We start from the raw sequence: 7314 nt of genomic DNA on the forward strand, positions 1-7314 counted from the left end.
CAGTGGATAGAGTGTTGACCTGGGATGCTGAGGTCCCAGGTTCAAAACCCTGAGGTCACAGGCTTGAGGATGGGCTCATCCAGCTTAACAGCGGGGTCACTGGCTTGAGCACAGGATCATAGAAATGACTCCATGGCTGCTGGCTTGAGCCCAAAGGTTGCTGGCTTGAACCCAAGGTCACTGGCTTGGCTGGAACCCCAATCAAGGTACATATGAGAAACAATCAATGAACAACTACAGTGATGCAAGCACAAATTGATGCTTTTCATCTCTCCCCCTTCCTGTCTCTCTCTCAAAAAGAAAAAGAAAAAAAAGAAAAAGAAGAAAGCTTCTTGGTGTGCCATCCTCACAGGACATCCTGGAAAACACCCTCTGTGCACAAGACCCACCTTTCCACTGACAGAGTTTGTGGTTTGGGATTCTGCTGCCTTTCCTGTTCTCTACTGCAGCTTGCCCACACATGCACTCCGTTTTTGTTCTGTTGCAGGAGCAGTAAACTCTAAAGTTCTAGAGTAAACGAAGTAATGCATAAAGCTATGGGGTGTGAGAAAAATGATGACATACCTTGTATTTTTCTGACATGGAAACTATGCTGAGTAAACATAGGACTCCTCATTCCCTCAAAGGAATATGTCTTCTTGGGATAAAAGTCTTTCCATCTGTCTTGTTATCCCATTTTGTATAGACACACAAAGACCTCTTACTGTAAGAAAAACAATAACTTTTTTTTTTTGTATTTTTCCGAAGCTAGAAACGGGGAGAGATAGTCAGACAGACTCCTGCATGTGCCCGACAGGGATCCACCCGGCGCGCCCACCAGGGGGCGACACTCTGCCCACCAGGGGGCGGTGCTCTGCGGAGACCAGAGCCACTCTAGCCACTCTAGCGCCTGGAGCAGAGGCCAAGGAGTCATCCCCAGCGCCCGGGCCATCTTTGCTCCAATGGAGCCTTGGCTGCGGGAGGGGAAGAGAGAGACAGAGAGGAAGGAGAGGGGGAGGGGTGGAGAAGCAAAACAATTATTTAAGGGTGAGTGTCCCCTGCCTCATGGATAGGGGACACTTAGGGAGTGGTGGAGACCAGGGAACTGGTGTGCACTACCCGTCTCTGCAGAAGGCTGCTCCAGTACTACCTCCAGAAACTCTTGAGGGCAGAATATTTGAAATCTCCCAGGTTTCAGCACTGGTTCAGTTTTCTTTTTAACTCTGTGCTGGCCTGGTAAAACATCTCTGTTGGGTGGATGCAGCCCATGTCCCCAGTTTATAACGAGGGCAGTCGAACGTGGTAAAAAGATATCTTGCCCAGATTAACCAACTCTTGGGTGTATGGCTCCATTGTCTGCTAAAGGTAGTATGGCTGGAAACTCTAAGATCCCACAGATTTGAATTTAAATCCTGGCTCTACTTCCACTAGCTGCCAGACCTCCAGTGAACTATTAGCCTCTCTCATCTACAATTCCATCTGCAAAACGGACTGATAATACCCAACTCTGAGAAATTTGTGAGAATTAAAAACATGTGTGTGAAGACTACTATGCACTCTCAACAAATGATGAATTTCCTTCCCCATATCAATAAAGAAATGACTTAGCAAGTCTCACTTAGCGTCTTTAGATTTCAATGTTCTCATCCGTTAAAAACTAAAACAACCCTCCATTACCGCTGCTCCGCCTCACAGGGGGGCACGAAGTGACGTAGATGAAAACAAAGTGTTTATATATTAAGTAGAGTTATTGACTTGATTGCCAACACCCCTTCCTCTCCTTTCTAAACCAACGAAAAAGTAATCTGCTTTTCTAATGTGTTTTTATCCTCAAATAATGTGATGAAGGGAGAATATGGTATCACATTTGTGGTAATTCCTTAAAATGGTTACTAGAAATTACTCTCCAGAGTCCAATTCCACCCTCATCACACAGAGCATGGAAACATTATTACGTCACTGCCTGGCCACTTAAGGGCCAGGAATTGTCTTCTTTCTCCATGCTCCTGTTTTAGAGAACTGAGGCACAAAATAAAGTGACTTAACAGTTGCATATTTCCTTTTGTCACACAGAAAACTGACCTACATGGCAATTTCACTTAAGAATCATCATGAATTCAGTATTATATTTTCCAACTGTAATGAGGCTTTTGTTAATTCCCTCATACATTGCAAGGAAACTGGACATGCATTCACTCAACTGAATCTTTAAAGCATCTTTACAACTTCTTTCACACGAGCAAATCTGCATGAGGCAAGTTCTAGGTTGAGGGGATTCATTAAACTTCAACTTTCAGCTATCACAGACAGCATTTATGTGGCTTGTTTTCTCTTAAAAGCAAAGAGGCATTAAAATCAGTTACACTGAAACTTCTAAAAAATGAGGGTTTATCTTTAAGAAGTACGTCGCTCCTTCCTCCCCCTCTATTGAACTTTAATACCTCCCTTGAACAATCATCACTTTTTCAAATTACGAATGAAGTATGACAGTTTTAGGAGGAATTATGTGATAAATCCAGAGGGGAGTAGAAACAAAAGAGTTGGATGAACATAGTACAGATATTATTCCACACATCCTCCTTCTTCAAAGCAGGAGGAAAGGAAAAGGATAGTGCAGAATATTTTAGGAGTCAGTTCTTTACTAAATATTTACATGTCATGATGTCTAAAACAAACAGGGTAAGCACATAAAAAAGACAAACACAGATAAGATCTCTCAGGTAATAAGATCCACTCACCTGGTGATCTGTTTTATAATATACACTTTTAATGGATGCACACAATACTTCCAGAAGTGTACACAAATTTTAAGTGTATGTGGGTGGGTGTGTTGACTACTCTGAGCTGTTTTTTGATGAGCATCACTAGCAAAGGATTTGGGCAGTTCATAAAAATTGCTAACACATTTTATACAACCTGTCCCTTTGCAGACAACTGAACCCTCAGGCCTGTTAATACCCTTGGTATAAAAAAAGCTGACCTAGCATCCACCAGCATCAACTTGATCCGCTTAGTGCTGTCACACTCAGCAAACACCCCATGCCTTCTGAGCAAAGCAAAGTGGCACTCCAGAAGAGAGAAAAAGACTTGATGGGTCTAGAAAGGCAGCCTTTACATCCAATTTACAAAGAGTGAGCATCTGTGAAGGCCTTGAACCTAGAATCACTAGCAGCTAACTTTCAAAACTACTTTATACAAAAAAAGCTTCACAGATGGTGGTGGTACTTTTAAAGGAAAATGGCAAACATACACAAGTAGAAAGGGCAGTGTAAGAAATTCCATACCCCAAACCAGGGGTCAGGAACCTATGGCTCTCGAGCCAGATGTGGCTCTTTTGATGGCTGCATCTGGCTCGCAGACAAATCTTTAATAATAATAAAAAAATAACGTTAAAAATATAAATCATTCTGATGTATTACAATCCATTCATTTCCTACCGCTCATGGACAACACCAAATTTTTATTGGATAATGTGTAATGAACACGGGTTGTTGTATGGCTTTCATGGAATTACATTTTAAAATATGTGGTATTCATGGCTCTCTCAGCCAAAAAGATTCCCAACTCCTGCCCCAAACCCTTCATCCAGCTTTTCACCTAGTTCCCCCTCATTCCAAAGGTAGTGCTCTTCAAAACTGGGGTATTTTGAAGCAAATCCTCAACCTATATTTCAATATCAATGTTTATTTCTAAAAGACAATAATTAAAAAAAACTCAAACCTATAAGTATGATACCATCACCTAAAGTACCTAAATCAGTGGTTCTCAACCTTTCTAATGCCGTGACCCCACAATACAGTTCCTCAAGTTGCGGCGACCCCAAACCAAAAAATAATTTTGGTGGCTACTTCATAACTGTAATTTTGCTACAGTTATGATTCGGAATGTAAATTACCTGATATGCATTATGTATTCTCATTGCTACAAATCAAACATAATTTAAACATAGTGATTAATCACAAAAACAATTTTTAATTATATATTGAGAAATATTTATTACTAATGGACATCCTTACCTAGTGTATTGGGGCTACCATTCCGTAAATAGCTGCTTAACTAATGGATCTGTTTTTTCCAGATTAGTAGCAAGTTTTCTATATAGAACAGTGTGAACTACGTCATAGGATACACTGCAGTTTCTGTACAGCATGGTATCTTTCAGGGCTCTTGCACACTATAAAGCAGCGGTTTCTGCGGTGGAATCCACATCTCATTTACTTCAATGGGAGACCCGTAGATTCCGCAGAAGAGAGATCCCCTGTACAGCAGAAATGCAGTTCCGACACATTTCTTCCTCTCCAATTCAAGTCAATGGGAGGCCGCAGCAGATTCCGCTCAAATATAGAGCATGTTGCTTAATTTTCTCCATGCTGGAACTTTTCCTAGAGCAGAAAAATTCCAAAGGTGGAATCCGCCACTCCCAATAGACTGAAAGAGGCCTCACACTGAGGAATCTGCTGTGCGGATTCTGCAGTGTAAAAGATCTGCCTCCTATAGAAGTCTATAGACTGAAAGAGGCCTCACACTGAGGAATCTGCTGTGCGGATTCTGCAGTGTAAAAGATCTGCCTCCTATAGAAGTCTATAGACTGAAAGAGGCCTCACACTGAGGAATCTGCTGTGCGGATTCTGCAGTGTAAAAGATCTGCCTCCTATAGAAGTCTATTGGGGGTGGCAGATTCCACCTTTGGAATTTTTCTGCTCTAGGAAAAGTTCCAGTGTGGAGAAAATTAAGCAACATGCTCTATATTTGAGCAGAATCTGCTGCGGCCTCCCATTGACTTGAATAGGAGAGGAAGAAATGTGTCTGAAAACTGTCATTTCTCCGCCTCTTATTGAAATCAAAAGGAGGCTGCGGTGGATTGTGTGGTAACCCGAGATTCTCGGGAGCTCTCTTCCACAAAATCCACCGCACTCCCAATGAAATCAATAGGAGGCGGATTCAATGCCGGAAACCGCTGATTTCAGAAGTTTCCTCATTCAGAATATGGGGAAATAGTGGGAGATATGGGAGATAATTATACATTGGGGAACAGCGTGAACTACATCTTATAGTGGTCTCTTATAGTATAAGACCGATGTAGTTCACACTGTGTAAATGTGATGGTGCTTTGTGTAAGTGTAAGCTGCTTTGTGTACTGTGTAATGATTACAAACAAAGCACCTTACACAGTATTGTGTGTACGGTGTGTGCACTGTTTTTACATTATTAACCTTTTTTACACCAGCAGGCTGTCCTAGGCTTCGGCCCTCCTGCGCTTGCTGCACCCACCCACTGATGAGGTCAGCAAGCGCCGGACACATGTAATGCGCTGCTATGGACTGTGGAGCGTCCCCCCCCACCCCCCTTCCCCCGCCCCTTAGGCCCTGGACAGATGATGCAATCACGTCTGCGCATGACCGCAGGCATTCAGTTTGGAAAGCACAGCGTTTAAGCTGAATAGCGCTGCTGCAGACGGTAGCAGGGCTTCTCAGCGGCTAAAGCCATTGGAAATATGTATTTTCTGATGGCTTTAGGCGACCCCTGTGTTTTGGTCGTTCAACCCCTGCCGGGGTCGCAACCCACAGGTTGAGAACCACTGACCTAAATAAAACAAATATTCTTAATGCTACCAAATAAGCAGTACAAATTTCCTCTGTTGGGTCAATTTTTAAAAACTGTTATTTTAAAATTAAATCAGGATCCAACCAAGGCTCACAACCACAGGTTCCCCATCCCTGTGGTTTTCATTACAGCCAGGCTGATCCGCACTGGCAATCCTCAGTAACTCTGTATCAGCCGTTTTTAAAATTAGAGGTTTTTAAAAAAACCTGAAAAAGCACAAATGAAACAGTTTGACCTGAAGCAATTAAGCAGTTTGAGAACCAAACATATGTCCATTGCAATTCTCATCCGTGTGCCTTTACATCTCAGGTTTCAGCAACCCGCCCCTTGCCAAGTCATTTGCACAGGTTAAGGCGAAACGAGCGTGCTTTCTCCCCACTGGACTTTTCCTCAGCAGGCCGGGTCCGCACGGTAGTCTCTGGAATGGGGGGCAGGCGCTGCCGCCACCTACCCAGGCCACCTGGTCTGGTAAGAAAAGGAGCTTCAGCCAACGATTTCCGGAGGGAGGTCCAGGTTATTTAGAGAGAATTTTGAACCAGTCCAGGCTGGTCATTAGCGGAACCAACCGAGGAGCCACTGTCTCCAACAACAAACAGCCCTGTAAAGCCCTGGGGCTCAATCCCACAGCCCCTCGCGCGCGCAAGGGCTCGGTCCCCAACCCCGGGGGCCAGGAGAAGGGGCGCAGAGTCCGCCCCGACGCAGACCCGTGCGGCTGTGTGCGTGACTGTCTACGCCCCCTCGATGTGCCAGGAAGGAGTGAGAATGACACACCTGCTTTTACGTTTAGAAGCTATCTCCCTCGGAAACAGAGGGCGCGAGTCTACGCCTGCCCCAGGCCACCGTCCCTTCGCGGTCTCCCCGCCCCCCACACGACAGCGCCAGGCGCCCAGGCTACGAGGAAACTCCAGCCCAGGCGCTCGGCCGTCGGAGGCTTTCAGCCAAGGGCCCCTGCCCACACCGGGACCTGAGTCGTGGAGAAACCCCAGCCCCCGAATCCCGGGAAGGGGAAAGAAGGGCGAGTCCTCTCCCCGGACGCGCAGGGAGCCCGTCGGGGAGTCGCGAGCGGCGCAGTGCCGTTTGCCCACCGGACCGGGTAGGGGAAGCAGCGGGGCCGGCCCCACGCACTCACCCGAGGTGGGGCGCCCCCGACTCGCGACGCCCGTGTCCCGGTCGTTGGGCACCGACCAAACACGCAACGAGACCGCTGCCCCGGTCCCTGCTGCGCTCCGCCCCAGGGCACCGCCCGCAGAGGGAGGCTCTCCGACCGCGCGCTCCTGGGAGGAGGGGCAGAGGTGGCGAGCGCAGCCGCGGGGACCCCGAGGCGACCCTTTCCGCGGTACCGCTCGCTCCGACCAGGAAGTACGGACATCGCGTTTGTAGCCTTGGGGCGCGCACACACCGGCACCACCTTGCGAGAGACCGGCCCGAGGGCGCCGCCTGCCGGCGGGCGCCAAGAGTCCATAGAAGCCGCCACTACAGACCCCCGGGAGAGGAGCCGGAGAGGAGCCGGGGTTGAGGCTGGAGGAAGGGACAGCTCCAAGGTGCGGGTGGAGGGTCGCGGAAGCGGGAGCCCCCTGGCACTCAGCGAGACCCCTTTCCTCGTGCCAGGCATTGAGGCCCCAGCCCAAGGAACTTCCATCTCCCCAGCTGGGTGGGCAGAGTGGTCATTGACAGTTGTCTCCAGATGGGGGGATGTACGTACGCAGGGTGAGAGAACTTGAAACGTGTGTC

The 7314-nt window shown here is 47.2% G+C and overlaps 1 protein-coding gene across 1 annotated transcript in view; it reads right to left on the bottom strand.

Annotated features, from left to right (window-relative positions):
- Positions 1 to 6853, bottom strand: part of GPR160 (G protein-coupled receptor 160) — a 43830-nt gene extending 36977 nt beyond the window's left edge. The window contains exon 1 of the mRNA XM_066241894.1: positions 6713 to 6853. The gene's annotated coding sequence lies outside the window, so the exon portion shown is untranslated. The remainder of the gene's footprint in view (positions 1 to 6712) is intronic.
- Between the last annotated feature and the right edge of the window lie 461 nt (positions 6854 to 7314).

This window comes from Saccopteryx bilineata, chromosome 8, assembly GCF_036850765.1.
Source record: "Saccopteryx bilineata isolate mSacBil1 chromosome 8, mSacBil1_pri_phased_curated, whole genome shotgun sequence".
Classification (NCBI taxonomy): Eukaryota; Metazoa; Chordata; class Mammalia; order Chiroptera; family Emballonuridae; genus Saccopteryx; species Saccopteryx bilineata.